This window comes from Pelodiscus sinensis, chromosome 14, assembly GCF_052426305.1.
Source record: "Pelodiscus sinensis isolate ZL-2025 chromosome 14, ASM5242630v1, whole genome shotgun sequence".
In the NCBI taxonomy this organism is placed as follows: Eukaryota; Metazoa; Chordata; order Testudines; family Trionychidae; genus Pelodiscus; species Pelodiscus sinensis.
Genome location: NC_143065.1, coordinates 46016647 through 46034300, shown reverse-complemented (window position 1 = coordinate 46034300; position 17654 = coordinate 46016647). Strand labels below are relative to the sequence as shown.

General features: G+C 55.0%; 1 protein-coding gene across 5 annotated transcripts in view; it reads right to left on the bottom strand.

Annotated features, from left to right (window-relative positions):
* The window catches only part of FRMD5 (FERM domain containing 5), a 311228-nt gene that overhangs the window by 158909 nt on the left and 134665 nt on the right, over positions 1 to 17654 (bottom strand). The window contains exon 1 of one of the 5 annotated variants that reach the window (XM_075896794.2): positions 15872 to 16012. The exons of 3 other annotated variants lie outside the window; for them this stretch is intronic. The gene's annotated coding sequence lies outside the window, so the exon portion shown is untranslated. Of the gene's footprint in view, positions 1 to 15621; positions 15822 to 15871; positions 16013 to 17654 lie in introns of those variants that run through there. One more of the 5 variants, XM_075896789.2, reaches the window with a different exon arrangement.

The following is a 17654-nucleotide window of genomic DNA, read 5'->3' as shown; positions in this document are numbered from 1 at the left end:
GGGAGGCTAATGTCGGCATTCGAAGTTGCAAATGAAGCCCGGGATTTAAATATCCCGGGCTTCATTTGCATCTTCCCGGGTGCCATCATGGAATGAGGTGTACCGGTAGTTTGAATTAGAGATCCTAATTCGAACTACCTACTCCGTGCCATGTGTAGGCACGGGCACAGAGTTCGGACTAAGGGACATTGAAAAATGGCGGTGCCCAGGAAGATGCAAATGAAGCCCGGGATATTTAAATCCCAGGCTTCATTTGCAACTTCGAATGCCGACATTAGCCTCCCTAGTTCGAAGTAGGGGGCTAGTGTAGACAGACCCTGAAATACTTCTTCAATGGATTGTAATCCTCATGGCCAACCTGTTCTTCATTCTACAATCCACACTCACTACAGACTGAACCTCTCTAGTCCGGCACCCTGGGGGCCCGACCAGTGCCAAACCAGAGAATTTGCCAAACCACACCTTTTATAAGGCACTTCCTCTGCACCTAAGTGGGTGCTACCCATGTTTGTAGAGATGGCAAAACCACCCCCCTCCCCAACTCTGGGGAAGTTCAGATCCACATGCAGATCTCTGCTTCTCAAGCGGTCCTCATTCCTACATGGGCTGGTCCAAACTTCAAGACCCAGCTTTCCTACAATTTGGGAAACCCCGGTGGCAGAATGAACGTCATGCCTCTGGTCCGTTACTATTTCCCATGCATTCCGTTCTCATTGAACACTGTTTAGAGACACGCGAGAGCAGCTTTCTGAAGTTGTGTGCAGGCAGAGGTCGGTCAATTGGCTCCATGGCTAGCCCCCCCATGTGGGTAATGAGAGCCATGGGCCAGCCCAAGCCATGATAACGTCACTGCTGCACAGGAGGTCGGGGTTCCCTCGCTAGCCAGCAGGACCTAGAAAGAGAATCCATGAACAATCCCTCCAGAGCCCCAGGCTGGGGCGCGCAGGGGGGCTGCAGCTCACCCCGGGACAGTAGCTCGAGCTGCTGCTGTATGAAGTCGACGCGGGGGAGAAGGGAAGTGGAGAATGCCGGGCTGAGCAGAGGGATGACAGGCCGCTGGTGTCTGCTCAGACTCGCTCTACACGGGTGAGATGCTGCCCCCTCCGGGTAGGGATCCTCAGCATCTATTCGTGGGCTCACGGTGAGACGAAGAAACTGCTTTCGGCTGCCAAGGAAGGACAGCGCAAGGCTCGTTTGTGTGGACCTCTTGCAGCCCCCTGTGTCTCCTATGCTCCCTCCCAGGCCTCTAGGAATCGCCGGAAGGAGACGTTCTGGGCCCACTGCCTCGTGCCAGCCAGCAGGGCTCTCGCGTCACACTCCAAATATCGTTACTCGGCTCAGGCACTTCAGGGGACGGTGGAGGTTCGACTTAGAGCGGCCGCATTGCGTCAGACCGAGACGCCATCTAGCTCTGTGTGCTGACGGGCCGGTGACAGGAGCCTCAGAGGGAAAGAACAGAGCAGGCCAGTTACCAAGAGCTCCGTCCCCCGTGGCCCGGTCCCAGCGGCTGACTCAGCAGACGCCATGCACAGGAGCAGGCTTCCGGAACCATCTCACGCTGACGCCTTCCCGGCTAGCTCGTTACCGTTCTGAATGCAATGACGGGAGGTGCCCGGCGAGTTCAGGGAGATTTCACAAGCCCGCAGCCTGGCGGGTGTCTCCGGGCCGACGTGCCACACTTCTCCAGTTTGTGTTACTCTGCGATTTGTTTTTGAATGAGCTGTTCCAAGTATGCAAGGAAGGCAGGGCTCGGGGCCCAGAGACAATGGGCAAGCTGGGCACGTCACTCGCAGCCTCCATTGTAAGACGGTCCAAATGGAACCGCGGGGTCCTTTGCTTTTCTCATCCCTTCCCTCCCTCCCCTTCCGTGCGGTGGAATTGCCTAGGCCAGCCCCGGACACCAGCAGGAAGGCATCGGCTTGGGCATTTCAGCGCTAGGCCTCAGGGTGCGAGGGAGAGGCAGCTCCGCAGGAGGGAAGCTACAGGCTCAAGATGGCAGTTCTGGTGCAAGGCTCTGTAAGACCCCCCAGCCCATGGGAGAGGATCATTTCCCACTCGATGCCACGGCGCCACATGAAGAGAATAGTCGGCCTGGAAGAGGCGGAAGGGCCCTTCAGACATTTGCCTTGTGCGTGGTTCCCCTAACCCAGGAGTGGGCAACATCTGGCCCACGGGCTGGATCCAGCCCTCCAAGCCATTTGCTCCAGCCCGCGGCCGCCCTGCCGAGACCCCGAGGCTGTTCAAAACCGATGGCAGCTTCCCCCCCCTCACCCTTGCCCAGGGCACACGCTGCAGAGAGGGAGCTGCCAGCTGTTTAAAGGGCTGGCGGCTCCCTCTAGGTACCGTGGGACCCTGGCGAGGGGCGAGAGAGTCCACGTGCTCCCGTGCCCCCAGGTCCTGCCTCCCAGCTGCGATGAACGGCCCAGGGGCGGGGAGTGAGCGAAGTCTCTCATCCCCGGGGCGCAGAGCCCTGTGCGGCACACAGAGGGAACCCACGTGGCTGGGGCTGCTGCTGGAGGGAGCCTGCCTCAGGACCCTGCTGGGCTGCTGGCCGGGAGCCTCCTAAGGGAAGGGACTCCCTCCTAGAGCCTGCCTCCAGCACCCCAGCCCCTGCCTCTTCCCACCCCTTGCCCCAGGTCACCACCCAAATCCTCTGCACACACAACCCGCCTCAGGTCACAACTCCCTCCCCTCCCCCCAGTCAAAATTCTGTCCTGCACTCCTACTCCCTCCCGGACCCTCTCAATCCCCCCCCAGTCACAACCCCCTCCCTCACCCAAACTCCCCCTCGGACCCCACACCCTAGTCCTCTACCTCGAGCGCCCTTCTGCACTCAGCGGCAAGGAGTCCGGTGGCACCTTACAGACTAACCGATCTTGGTGTGGCCCCCCTCAAATATTATTACCCACCCCGTCCTAAGCTGATCCAGGTCTCCTGGGGGCTGTTCTTGCACGGGTCTCTGCTTCACAGCCTTGCAGCCGTCCTGCTGTGCTAAAAGCCAGGCTGTTCAAATGAACTCCCAGGGCAGGCGTCGTGGCAGGAAGAGACCAAGTGCAGCGCAGCCCCTCTCTGCAGCAGACTGGCTGCTCCGGCCGCACGGCTCCCGTACAAACGACTGCAGAGGAACGGATCCAGCTGCGCTGCAGACTCCAGGCCAGGCCGGCGAGCGACGTGAACAGAAGGCAAGACAGGGCTGAGGCGCGAGGGCTCAGGCAGCTTGGACTCTGCTCCATCGCTAGGGCCTCTCGCATTTGACCGACCCCAGTCAGAGGGCTACTGGGGGGGGGGGGGGGAGAGTGACTGCAGTAAGGACCAGCCCAAACCTGCCCCCTTCCCTCCAAAGACACAAACCCTTCCGGAGACTCAGGTACATTCAGTGAAATCACAGTCTCCCCTCCCTGCCCTCTCACATTCCGGGGTCTGTCAGGGGCTCGGCCCACGGCCGGCCCCGGGGAACACCCATCTCATAGGCTTAGAGCTTCCCAAGCCATGGCTCAGCCCGGCCTGCCTCTTGGGGGCGGGGGCAAGCTCAGAAGAGCCTAACGGCGCAGTTGTGGGGCTGACCCCTTCCTGCCCCGAGGCCGACCTGGAAGAGGGCTGCAGATGAAGGAGGAGGGTGGGGAGTACTGGGGAAGCAAGAGAGCTGCCCAGACGACTGTCCAGGCAAGGCCTGGGCCAGCCTCCCAAGTGACCAGACGCAGGGCCCCAAGGCAACCCCCTGCGCTCGCTCCACCCCTTTCCCAGGCTCTGCCCCTGCCCAAAGCCCACACCCCAGGGACGCGAGCCGGATGACCAGGGGGCCTGTGGTGAGGGCGGGGGGTGCTCTATGCAAACAGCTACAAAATGGACCTTTTCTCCCCAGGATCTGACCTGAGACAGCAGCCTTCTGACAACCCCAGCGCACCCGCCTAACCAGCCAGGTGCCCAGGGCTACGGTCAGCGTGCAGAGCAAACGCATCATGCTAACGGCTCCAGGCTGCACCCATCTCCTTCCTTCCTTGCATCTCTTCCGGCTGCTCATGCCCGGGGTGTGGCATGCAGGGACCCGGCCTCATCAGTTACTACTGGCCTGCTGGTTTGGTTACGTGGGGGGGGGGGTGGCAGGAGCCTCTGCTTCCCACGAATTCCTGGGAAGCACCCGCTGGACAGTGAGCGAGGGCAGACTGCTCTGCCACAGCAGGCCTCTCCGCTCAGCACTGGCTGGACGGGCCAGCCCCGGGGCTGCGTTTGCCATGGTTATCGTCTAAGAGAGAGCGAGCGGCCGGGCTCTTTCCACGGGGCAGCCACACACGCACGTCACACCCGACCTTTCAGACTCGCCCAAGAGGGAAAAACGTATCTCCTGCATAAAATGCCAGGGTGGGGATGGTTATGTGGACTGACAGCTTCCCTCCAGAAAGGCCAGGAGAAGCAGAGGCTGGGGACTTTCCAAGCGCCCGTGTGAAAGACACGTCAGCCACCTCCAGCCATGCTCAGGACCAAGCACGACCGAGAGAGAACACAGCACAAAGCAGGCCAGGCCAAGGATTCCCAGGCATAAGAGATGCAGGATCATCCCTGAGAGACAGAATTCCCCCTGCGCCCCCTTAGGGGGCCCTGTAAAAAGATCTCTTCTAAAGACGGGATGGCCCACGACATTTGGGCAGCGTGGCGTTCTGCAGGGACTGCGCCACGGCGGTATCGCTGAGTTTCGGCACTTCACAACACAATGCACTGAGTTAGGGTCTGCGGCTGTCTGCCCATTCACAACTCCTTCCACTTCCATAACAACAGGGTAATAGTGTGTTGTCTTGGGCACCAGGCACAGGACAATGGCTCAGAAAAGAAGGAATAAAACAAGCATCCAGGAATCTGTAAAACTAGAGGATCATAAAGACTGGGAATTGATTTCCAGCTGGTCCAGATTCTCACACTTAATAGAATCACAGAATCAATTGGATGGGACCTCGAGAGGTCACCAAGTCCAGCCCCCTGCCCTCATGGCAGGACCAAGCACCATCTATATCATCCCTGACAGGCGTCTGTCCAACCTGCTCTAAAACATCACGGGGACTATTGACTTGGCCCGACAGGCCTGATTGCTCAGGGAACCAGGATTAACTATCGACTTAGGCCACTGGGCCCTGCTACTGACTTTGGCCACTAGGCTGGACTTTTGCATGGGGTACTTGGGTAGGTACCACTCACAGTACATCTTGAGGGGCCTGATAGGCCCAGCACCCTGCCTCAGGGGGGGGGCATGTAACATGCCCTTTTAGATACTTGAAAACTGCTGTAACGTCCCCTCTCAGTCTTCTCCTTTCCAAACTAAACAAGCCCAATTCCTTCAGATAATCATTTGTGTTGCTCTTAGGGTTACCAGGTGGCTTAAAAAAAATACTGGAGACACTTGATCTGAGATTGCGGGGGGGGGCGGTATTGGCCGGGAGGGTAGCGGGGCTGGCTGGGAGGGGGTCGGGGGAGCGGGGCTGGGCCAGGGGAGATCGGGGGAGAGGAGGGGAAAGGTGTGAAACCGGCTGGCGGGAAGCAGGGATGGTCGGGGGGAGCGGGGCTGGCCAGGGGAGATCTGGGGGGAGGTGTGGAACCAGCTGGCGGGAAGCAGGGCTGGACGGGGGAGCGGGGCTGGCCAGGGGAGATCGGGGGAGGGGGGAGGTGTGGGACCGGCTGGCGGGAAGCAGGGCTGGACGGGGGAGCGGGGCTGGCCAGGGGAGATCGGGGGGGGGGGGGGAGGTGTGGAACCAGCTGGCGGGAAGCAGGGATGGTCGGGGGGAGCGGGGCTGGCCAGGGGAGATCGGGGGGGGGGGGAGGTGTGGAACCGGCTGGCGGGAAGCAGGGCTGGACGGGGGAGCGGGGCTGGCCAGGGGAGATCGGGGGAGGGGGGAGGTGTGGGACCGGCTGGCGGGAAGCAGGGATGGTCGGGGGGAGCGGGGCTGGCCAGGGGAGATCGGGGGAGGTGTGGCACCGGCTGGCGGGAAGCAGGGCTGGCCAGGAGGGGGTCGGGGGAGAGACTCGGATGGGGGGAGCAGGAATGGCCTGGGTGCACGCAGATTCCGGGGCGCTGCCTGTCCTGCGCACGGTCCTGACGAAGCACAAGCGAGTCTGGCCCCGGGGATTCGATCCCACCCCGTCCCCGTCCCCGTCCCTCATGTAGTTGCGTGTCTACCAGCCAGGCAGTTCGCAACTACGTACTGATACTCATAATAATAAAACTTACCTAATTAGAAAATACCCGACATTTTATATGTCCAGTATTTTCTTAATTTTTTTCCAGACAGAACCCTCAAATACCGGACTGTCCAGCTCAAAACCGGACACCTGGCACCCTAGCTGCTCTTCTCTGAACCCTCTCCAATTTCTCCCCATCTTTCTTGAAATGTGGTGCCCAGAACTGGACACAATATATGAGTCTCCCCTTTGGAGTCATTTAGCGCTCTGAGTGCGTGATGTGGAGGTGCAGCCAGGTAGGGCAGGCTAATGTCCAAATGACAAAGGACATCCACAAAGAAGTACAGGGGTGAAAACAGAGGCTTGGTTAACACCAGTCTGAAAAATTCGGTCCTGGATAGTTTCACCCCCCGCAATGGAACGGGTTACCTAGGGAGGTGGGGCCAACTCCATCCTGAGCGGGTTGTGAGTGGCCTTTTGCTGACCTCCTGAGCTCTCGGCCAACCCTAATCCTGTCTGATTCTCTGCTAATGGAATGGTAGATTCGGTCTCTAAAGCCATGAACGTCCGTCAAGCATTGCATCTCTTACGGGATACTCCACCGCCCCGCACAGAACACGAACCCCCTTCTGTATCTCGACAGCAGCCTGTAAATTCAGCAGCAGGGATCCAGCCGCCTACTCAGGCGGCGCTGCAGTTGCATCATGTGCATTATTCTTCTATTAAAGGAGGGGCTTTTAGGACAACTTTTTCTGGAACCCCCTTCAATCAGTCCCACGTACATTCCGGGGCCGGGAATGCCACCTCGCCAGCCTCCTCAGTGCCACGCTCGACGCAGCCCAGCGAGTTAAGAACAGCCACTGGCTGGCTTGGGTTTGAAAGGCGTCCACTCTGGGCTTCTTCAGAGACAAGGCAGCAGCCACGTGGCAGGGCTGTGGACAAGGTGGAGACAAAGGGAAGTGTGGGTGTGTTTGCGCACGTGGGCGGTCAGAAGAGGGGGTGACCGAGGGGGCCATTCAGCTTTCTCACCCCCTGAAAGAGAAACCCCTTTGCAAAGCCCCAAATTCACTCCCTGCTCAGACAAGCACGCATGCTGCTCTGAGAAGGGCCGTTACGGGAAAGAGGCCATCTCGTCGGAAAGGCGGCCTGGCTCTGGAGACTGCGGAGCTCCTTCTGCACTGTATTTTGGTGGCAAGTGATCTAATCCTATTGCAGTCGGTAGAGTTCTTTCCTCCATCCGTCTATACTCATTGAGTTCCATACGTACCCTAGGCACAGTGCATGCAACGCTCCCTGCAGGCTAAACTCCACCCAGCCACATTCGGAAAGCTCCATAGCTTTGCTGCATATTAAAACCCTGTGCGCACTAGAGGGGGGCTGTCCAGGAAGGTCCTTCCATGGAAAAGAAGCATCCCAGGTGGACTCAATACAAAACACACGTGGTGGCCCATCCTGTCCAGAAGCTGGAAATGAGTCTGTCGTTCGCACCCCGGGAGGGCAATTTTTTAAAGAAACATTTCACTCAGCCACTGCTGCAAACGGCGAGTCTCTTAAAATAGCAGGGGAAAACCTTTAAGCTACGGTATTGAATTCAACCGTCTCCCTAACCCACTCCATCACTCACTCTCAGGGGGTCATAGAATAAAGGGACAAATAATGAGCCACTAGAACGACATTCGCCACATGCAAAAGTCTGACTCCAAACCACAAACGCAGGCACTTCGGAGCAGTGACGGAACCGCGTGGCAGAGCCTAGATTTCTCGACTCCAGGGCATGTTCGAGCACCTAGTTTTTTTTTAAGATACCTGTAGCATTTAAGTGTAATGCTTAATACTCACAGCTCCTGGGGGTGGCCGGAGGCCAGGGGTTTCTAACGTTTCCCCACTGTGGAACCCATTCTGCTTTGACAGTCAGAGAGTGACTCCGGTGCGTGGTTATTTGACGTGAAACCACCGTAGCGACCTCAGGCTAGTTCCTAACATGCAGATCCCCAACAGAAAAAACAGCACCCCCACAGAAAGCAAACGGTACCCTTCCCCCGTGCCCCCAAAGGGGATCCAAGCAGTGAACTGGCCTTGTATTCCTAGCAATGGCGCCCCCAGGGCAGGGTTAAGACTCTCTGGGGGAGCACAAGAGGAAGTCTGGGCTGCAGCTGTCTGTCTGTACTTTGTTCTGGGGCGTAAGAAAGCTCGCCAGCCCCCTGGGGGATCAGGCTGCCATCTTGCGGCACTTCGCATTGACTGCTCTTGGCACCGTTTCACCGAGATGCTGGACACGTGTCGCAGACTCTAAAGAGAGCTCACGACAGCCTGGTGACTTAGTTTCCCTGTTTCTGTGGCTGAGAAACTGTGGCCAAAGGTCCCAGCAGTGTCCACTCAGTTCGGATGCTTCCCTGGTTGGGTGACAAACCTGTAATGCTTGGGGTCTGATTTTCAGTGCCACGTGGCTCTCGGTGGCTTCAAGCACACATTGGGGGCCAATGCCTCCTGCGATCAGGCTCTAGGCATTTCACATGCAGCATCCCAAAACTGAAACCGCCACAAGCAACGGCTGCTTTAAAAAATGACTCTCTCAAGGCCACAAAGCTAGGAATGATTCCCAGCTTGCTGCTCCAAGCAACAGGTTATATGTTGTGCTATGAACCACAGCGGGATGAATTAAGAACAATTATCCGTCTGTGTTTGCTGATTTCAGGCTTAGACAGTCAGTCTTTAAGTTACTGAAAGTACAGAAGTTTTGACGGTTTAATTTCCTCATTTTGTTTTGTGGATCTGAATCATATCAACTCCTTTCTTAGACACTGTGAAAAGATCTCACAACATACAATGAATGTCCTATAAAGATTCAGGATCCTGAGAATTAAATGCCAAGTCAACAGTCACAGGACAGCAAGCCAAGATTTTGGGGTTACTTAGAAAGCATGTTCTCTGGATGCCTCTCACTAATTTGTTCAAAATTCTCATTGAACAAGATTTCTGGGGCAGGTACGGCCTCCCATCATGTCTTTGTAAACCCGGGACTACCTCCAAGTGAAATACATTTGTATTGAGTCCTTTCCAGATGGAAGAGAAGAACACTGATGCTTCAGAAAGGACTGACAGTTTTTAAAAGATTCAAATCCAATATAGTGGGTTTTTTTGCACTCTAAACAATTTCATATAATTTAGAAAACAATCTACCTTGCTTTTCTCCATTTGTGCTGTGTGCATCAGTGAGAAACAGCAAGAGAAAACAGTATTTGCTCCAGGCCTGTACGACCCATCACGGACTCTGAGAAGAGGGTCAGGGAACTATCGGCAGCCCATAACGGGAGCAGATGCTGGTCCAACACTCGGAAAAGGGGACGGTCTGCCTGGTTCCTGACCTGGCCACAGGAGCTGCCTGTTGTCTGCGGGTTACAGCTACACTAGACAGATGTTTTTAAAACACATCGGCTAGCACATTTCAGAGCCTAGTGCAGACAGGGCAAGCAGTCATTTTAGCCTGTGTTAACTGGTCAACATGGACCACAAGGCGGAGCACAAGCTACCACCCAGCCAGGCAATACCGGTTCCGTTCAGACACATGTGCCTGCCTCATTACCAGGAGCGGCCCGAGGCCGGCTGCGGCAGCTGGCGCCCCAGGCAGAAGGCGCGATCAGCGCCCCTGCCTGCATGGCCATCAATGGCCGTGATGTCCTCATCGGGCGCCTGGTGACGTCATCATCAGGCGCCCGGGGCCAGCGGCACCCTCGATGACCGCCTAGTCTGCCTAGACTCATGGGCCACCCCTGCTCATTACACAGCCCGCTAAATCCACTGAGCTAACACCCTCCCTTCCCCCATCAACACAGGGCCACAAGCCCGCGGGAGGCATGCTAAATGCAAACACAGCCCTAAATGCATTGTTGTCAATGGGAATCTCTCCACTGGCTTCGCTGGGCACAGGACGAGTCCCTGGAAGAGAGACAAACGCCTCCAGGAGGCTATTTTCCCAGACGTTTTCCCACGATTGCGGCCAGTTCGGCTGTTCCGGCAGCGGGATGAGCGGGCCCTTTTAGGTAACGCATCCTTACCGGTTAGCAGCTTAGGTTACATTCAACGAAGCCCCCTCCCCCGGAGCCAGGCTGGCGGCCCCGCTCCTACAGGCTTCACTGAGGACTCTGCTGTATAAAGCCAAACTCAGCTTTGGTAACTGTGTAACCCAGAGGCGGGGAATCTGTTTTGGGTTGGGGGCCGCTGACCCACAGAAAAATCAGTCAGGGCTTGCCCCCAAGCGAGAAGCAACCCCCCCCCCCCCCATTCTCCTCCCCACACTGGAGTCTAGTGGGGCCCAGCCTAGTAGCTTTTGTGTGCTACAGCCCCACGGGGAGCAGGAGTGCAAGCGCGGGCTCCCCAATGCTGGGGCGAGCCCTGAGCCTCAGGGGCCCCGGATCCAGGCAAGCTGGGGGCCACATCTGGCCCCTGGCCCTTAGGTACCACACCTAACTGCTCAGATTTTCAGCGGTTACACGATTACCCTGCTACCTGGTTTCTAACATCCCTAGTGCAGGCATCCGTGCAAGATGCAGGGTTTGGCTTTCTCGTTGAGCGCTGAGCCCCGGAAAGCGCCCCGAAAGGGCGCCCGCCTCATCAGGTCCATTACGCTCAGCCAAGCAAGGTCATCCTGTTTAATTACTGCAATGTTTGTAGCCAGACAGTAAAACATTAGAGCAAGGCGACAGAGATGTCATTCGAACCCTGCCTGCATCCGCTGCAGTAATTCTCCTGACACAGACTTCGGGGCTCGGCTGCTGAGCCTGCATGCTGCCTGACAGGGCCTGTCGGAACAGATAGTCACGGGGGGAGATAAATGGGATCCAATCTCCTCCCAGCATGACTGCAGGCAGGCCGTGAACTTGGAGGCGCTTTGCCTCCACCTGGCATTCAGGGATCAATGCAGCTGTCACTTCTTCCCATCTCCGCTCCTGGCTTCGTCACCTCAAACCATCGTGGGGGCTTGTAAAACAGCTAACGAGGAGAACTGCTGAAGTAAGTAAAACCAGAGCGACCCCAGCGGGGTGCGGAACAGACTTCGGCATGGCACCAGCTCCCGTTCGAACCACAGGCGCTCGAGCACGGAACCACGCGACAGCCAACTAGGTACGCCTCAGGCCCACACCGGGCTTTGACACGCTCTGCTTCTGCCCCCTCACCCTTCTCCCGGGGCTCCGGCTGACACAGACAGTCTCTGCTGAGGGACACGTCGGCTGCCTTCGCCTGCCAGGCCCCCGAAAGGAAAGGAGACAAAAAGGCGGCTGAAAGAGCGTTTCTACAGGTGACTCCAGAGACTGCAAGGCCGGTACATTGCTAGCGCTCCTTGGCAGCATAACCCGGATTCCCATCTATGGCAGAGCAATGCCAGCAACAGCAGCCTGGAAAGCAGAAGCCTTAGGGATGCGGACAGCCACTTCCAGGTGACTGGCATCTAGAGACTTCATTTGGCCCAGACACCCCAATGTACATGGCAAACTTCACAAGTCCTCTAGCAAGCACTTGATCAGCTATGGCTTCCCCTCTTTCCCTCAGACACGGACGCATCTACACGTCAGCAATGCCTGCGCAGCTCCTGTGCCCAAGGGTAGAGTTGGGTCCTGCAGACAGAGGCGTCTTTTCACACACTACGGAAATTCACCCACCGGGGGGAGCAAACTGACCACAGCCAGAGAGCGCAGAGAGCCACTTTGGCAACAGTTCAGACCAAGGAAAGAAAATTATTTCATCCTAGTGAACCTAGGAGGGGATTTTAGGCAAACAGATGATATTCATCCAATTAGAATTTGGCTGGGCTATCAAAGGACACTGTCAAGTTAAAACAAATGCTCTTATCCGCGTGCCAATCAACATCTTGCGATGCCACAAAACTCACTTGGAACATCTAAATCCATCTCCCTGCAGCCGCATTCTGTGGTCGGATTCCTCTCTTGCTGCGGCAGTCAAACTATGCAGCAAGCGCCACTTCCAGGCTCACGCTCTAGTGCTCCGATGCCAGATCACTTGTACTTGCTGCAGAGGTTTAACTCTTTAGAATTAGGAAACCACAGCAGAGGAGCACGTCCCTTGGTCGCAGGCTCGACACGAGTGACGCTTTCCCACAGCTCAGCTCCGGGGCAAACCTGAGCGGACCAGGCCATTTTCTGAGGTCGAGTCCAGAGGTTAAACAATACTCTGAGGGGTTGCCGTGTGGGTCCGGATCTGCGAGGAGTCTGGGAGCAGCTGAGAGACTCGCAGGTTGGTTTGTGGGTACTGGGAGCTCCCCAGTGGATCAGGTAAAGCGGAGGGTTTTGGAAAGAAGACTCCACCCTCACACCACACGTCCTTCCTCATCTTCCCCAGCTGTGGCCAGCTCCGGCTCGGTCTGCATGGCTAACCACTGTGAACTCAATCGGAACGCTACAGACAGTGTTCCCACAGAGGCTAAACTTTCTCCCTGAGAGGAGGGATTTAGAGGCTCCCAGTGGAGTCCAGGGGTGCTGCCTCCCAGCGACACAGCTCCCCATAAGACAGCTAGCTAGACAGCCAGATGGACCGACCTGCTGGGCCGTGCTCTCGAGGTGTTCACGCAGAGCCGGCCTCTCCGCATGGCTTGCTCTCCTGCCCTTTTCCAGTCACAGATCTGAAGCCCAGAAGGGACGGTTAGATCATGTAGCCTGACCTACATAGCCTCAGATGTCACCCCGCAACTTTCCCCTTCCTTACTGTGCGGGTGACCAATGACTTGTGGTTCACCCGCTGGCACAAAACCCTTTGCAGAAGGGGGAGGGGGCGTCGCACCAGACCAGAAGCTAAAGGTATTTTGAGCAACATTACCCTGGGCATGGACAAAAGCCAGGGAAAGCAAAGGGCTGCAAACTCCACAGGACCTTGGCCCCGTGGAACTGGGCAGGAGTCCTCGTTTGCCAGGGGCTGGGAACGGGCGACAGGGGAGGGATCAGGTGATGGTTCCCTGTTCTGTTCCCTCCCTCTGGGGCCCCTGGCACTGGCCACTGGGCAGACAGGACACTGGGCTGGATGGATCTTTGGTCTGACCCAGTCTGGCCTTCTAACCGCTCCACCAGTGTAACCAGTTCACCCAGTTCAGAGATACAGGATGCACCTCACTACCATCCATCCAGCACAAACCCGTAGACTTTAGGCATGCTACACAGGACTGCTAGCCATTCCCGGTAGAAATCTCAATTCCAAACACATCAGGAGTATTTAATCCATATTCCATGTGAACACATGTGAAATTATGCAAGGCAGCAGGATTAGTAAGCTATTATCTCCTGGAAAAACTGGTTTCCAGGCTGCTGCAAAGGCTTTCAAACCGCCAAGATCAGTGGGTTAGAACTTCCCAGCATCAGAGAAGGACACTCCAGATGAAGCCTTTGATTTGAATGGATCTAAACGAGATACGTACATCTGAAACGCGAGATCACGCCGCCCGCAGCAAGAGCAAACAGAGCTCTGGGGTCCCCTTCTCACTGCTGCTGGCATGGGATTGAAACACGCATTGCTACACTGCGTGGAGCACAGAAAGGCCAGGGAGGTGCTTTCAGGCTGACTTGAGTTCTCCATGGATCAAACTGGCAATGAGCTACTTGTAAAGCCGCCTGGTGGATCGTCTGTCACAGTTTCAGGATAACAGCACCAGCACGTCCAGTTACACTGCAGGACCCCCAGCAAGCCAGCCTGCCCAATGTCTGGGCACAGCCTCCTCTCTGGCAGCTGCAAGTCACCACATTTCTCTTTCTAAGCAAGCACATTTATTCTTAAGGTAAAAGCATGACACAGTAAACACACACACACACACACACACACACACACACACACACACACACACACACCGGACAAACACACACTACATACACCAGGAGTCACCCATCAGTGTCACTAGCACCTCGCAGTCCAAAGTCCTTCCTTCTATTTAGCAAGAGACAGACGGCCCTGTCTGCCAGTTGACAGACGGCAAAGACAGCCCCGAGTCACTTGAACTGCAGCCTGTTATGCCAAAAGCGCTTTGTCTGTTGTTTTCTGACATTGTGCAGAAGCCTCCCCCAGGGTTACCCCTCTGGAGGTGTTTGCAACTTGAGTGATTCACTTTAATCACCCTCCCACCTTGTTCCACCTTCCCCCATAGAGCTGCGTACCTAAACCATTCACGCAACATGGTCTCCGGAGATGTTGCATGCAGCTGCAATGCCACAATACACATAAAACCCTGTGAGAAAACATACCGGCAGGATACAAACGCAATCCAGGAAGAAGCAGGGCCCTATCCGTTTTCTAACCGTATCGCCTGAAGAAACATTTTATTGGTTTTTAATAAATGATGGAAGCGTCTCGCTTTAAGTCAAATAAGCAATAAATATTACATTATGCAAAATACCTATATGGGAAAATTCAGAGAGGAAATCGACAGTGCATATGAATTATGCACTAAGCCAGGCCTGCTCATTCCGATTACGAGAGGCAGGCGGCGGATCTGTACAAATGCCTAATTTGGTTGCCAGTCGGAAAAATAAAACAAACCAAAACTTTTGGATACAACCAACCCCTCCCACCCTGCGTGCCAGGGGACTTGCCTTCTGCAGGCCCAATCCAGTGAGGGGCAGAGTGCCAGCAATTCCCACTCACCCCATCAGTGGCTGGAGGGACGGTTGTACCGCATGGAGCAGTTTCCTCTTTCCCAAGTCATGGGCTCTTTGCTGCTGTTTCGCGTGGCCAGGAGTCAGTGCAGCACCTCTGCTAGGTGCATGTGAGGCCACGTGCAGGGGAATACAGAGAGACAAGCTCACCACCACCACCAATCTGGTGTTGGATTGGAAGCCAAATTCCCCCTCCCGTGCCATCCCCCAGGGACTCGGTCAGGTCTGTTCCCCACTCTGGCACGCCGAGTGCAGAAGGCGGGGGCCCGCAAGAGACCTTAAAATACCTCGCCTTTACAGGCTCTGCTTCCAAAACTCTCCAGTCACAGATTCATTGACACTGGGAGATAGGCTGCCACCAGTAAATGTCCAACTCCTTTTAAAACCTAGGAAGAATCACTTGAACTTCTTCCAGGGGAGTTCGCCAAGCTCTTATGCCACAAGAGAGCTTGAAAAAAAGAAACAAAACAACACAGAAAACAGACTGTCTCTGTTGGCTGACCTCTCAGGCTGGGCAGGCACACACAGACCTCCTGTTACCTTCCAGCACACAGTGTCACCTTCAATAAAATGATTTTATTAACAAAAACAAACAGATCTCCTTAATAAAGCAGACTTGGTTGCTAGGTGTTACAGAGCAACTGAGAAAAACAAATTAAAACACAGAGAATATAGTATTTCTGGGTACAGCTTAGATATAGTGAATGGGGGATAGAGTAAATTGATTTTACACCGAGAAGCTTAACCAAAAAAACCAAAGAAAATAACCTGATGGCAACTAAATATACATCTTCCCCTATTTACTCACGATCCACTTCAATCCATTCCATGCCCAGTATTCCTTGTAGGCATGGTAGTCCTGCCTGGATTAATTCATCTCGTTTCCACCAGCTCCTGGCTTAAACTCATACAAAGGAACAGCAGCCAGGTAGCTATATTCATTTTAAATTTCAACCTCTTTTCCATTGGCTTTCCAGGCTTTGTGCCAAAATCCTCTAGCTATTAACCCATTAGACACTGGATGCTGGCCAGCACCCTCCTGTCCACCACAGACTCACTTTCAAAATTCTTGGATTTCCCGAGTCCCGCGCTCTAGAGAGGTTGGAAAGAAAAAGCTGAGGGGTCTGGCCACAAGATCCATGTGGGGCCGTGTTCTGTCTTTCCACCCTGGGTGCCACCGGCAGATCGGCATAGAGTCTTGTCAGTGAGAGAGCCTAGTAATGGAGATAATATCTCTGCTGCAGCACATGCTTCACTTCACACAGCCAAGCAACCCCGCTACAAAGCCAATCATTAACAGGCCGTGGCCCGGAAAAGAGCCAGGGAAAAGCACAAGAGCGCTTAGCTACATTTCCCTACATGAACCCACCGAACACACCACTGAACGGTGGGCTTTGGCCCTGGTACGTGCCCTGAAGTTCATCCATCCATTTGTCTGATTCTCCACGCGGGACGTGTTGGAGGCTGCGGAGAAGCAAGGGTTAAAGAGGCATCCAGGAGAACAGCCAGTGCATGAGCAGCTTTTCCCCAAAGCGTAGGTGGATATCTTTTCCCAATTGTTTAGAATCTGTGCCATAAGTTGGAGCTTTGGATACCTGACGCTAGCTCTGTGGGAGACACCTGGGTAAGGTGTACAGCTTTGGGTTTACACAGAGCACAATTTGGTAAGCTGGCATTTAGTGGGTCAGCTGGAAAGTACTGCTCAAAGGCATCCTAAGGAGAGGGGGAAATATTGTTTGCACACAGACGTTTCTCAGTTGCACCTTGATGGATATGGCCCTTCTACTGTCACCGTAGAAGTGTCCTAAGTTAAGGAGTGTAGTCCTGCTCCAAAGCCCACCACAGACAACAGATTTCCCATTGATTGCAATAGACTGGATCAGATCCCGTCACGAGAGGCATGTTAAACAAAGACATGCTTGTGAGCTCTCTCTCTTTCTCTCTTACTGAGCTGAGATATCCAATAGCGTGCGTGCGTGTTACACAGGCACACCCAGCACCTCACAAGCCGTGGGGCCAAATGCAAGAAATAAGTTACCAATTGAATTAAAAATGAAGTGTAAAAAACTCTCTCCAGAGTCCCAACAGCCCACCACACCGGCAAACCTCCCATGCCCGGGTTCCAATAAATCCTGCCGCTTCAGGAGATCCACTAGGGACCCATTTATTTCCACCAGACGTGAAAGGGCTGCACACAAGGAGAAGCACTATTCACAAGCTTCCACGAGCTCTTTCTTGCACTAGCGTCGTGCACGCAGGCTGAAATTCAGGACGTTTCTGGACTGGTTTCTAGCTCTGAAATGCTTCACAGATCCTGCTTCTGTTGAGACAATCCATTTAGAACCCCCCTGTGTAGAACTTTACCCCCAAACTTAGCATCCACACTGACGGGAGAGCAGGCAATAAAACAGAATTCACAAGCTGCGCATCTCCCCCACACCTGCTTTCAGATGAACAAGGTTAAGAAGAGTCGCCGGTTGCTATGGGGTAACTGAGGGAGGGTCACAGATTAGTCACCACACTAGCTAACTGCCACGTACTTTACAAACAGCACGTACCATCCGATTTCTGCTCTTGGTGCTCTAAAAATCCTGTAGCAGAAATCTCCTTCCAAGCGCACCCTCCTGCAGATACAAGACTCCAAATGGCTCAACAGTGATGAATGGCCTGGAGGGATGAGCTCCAAGGAGAGGTGAAGGGGACCAAGTAAACACGCTGGGGAGAAACCTGCCAACGGAGTGTGCAGCATCAGTGGCCTTTCTCCTACAAGGTTTCCTCCTGCAGAAGGCAAAGGCAACCTCGGTTCCTGTGCAGCCAATGGGACATGAAAGGCTCCAGCAG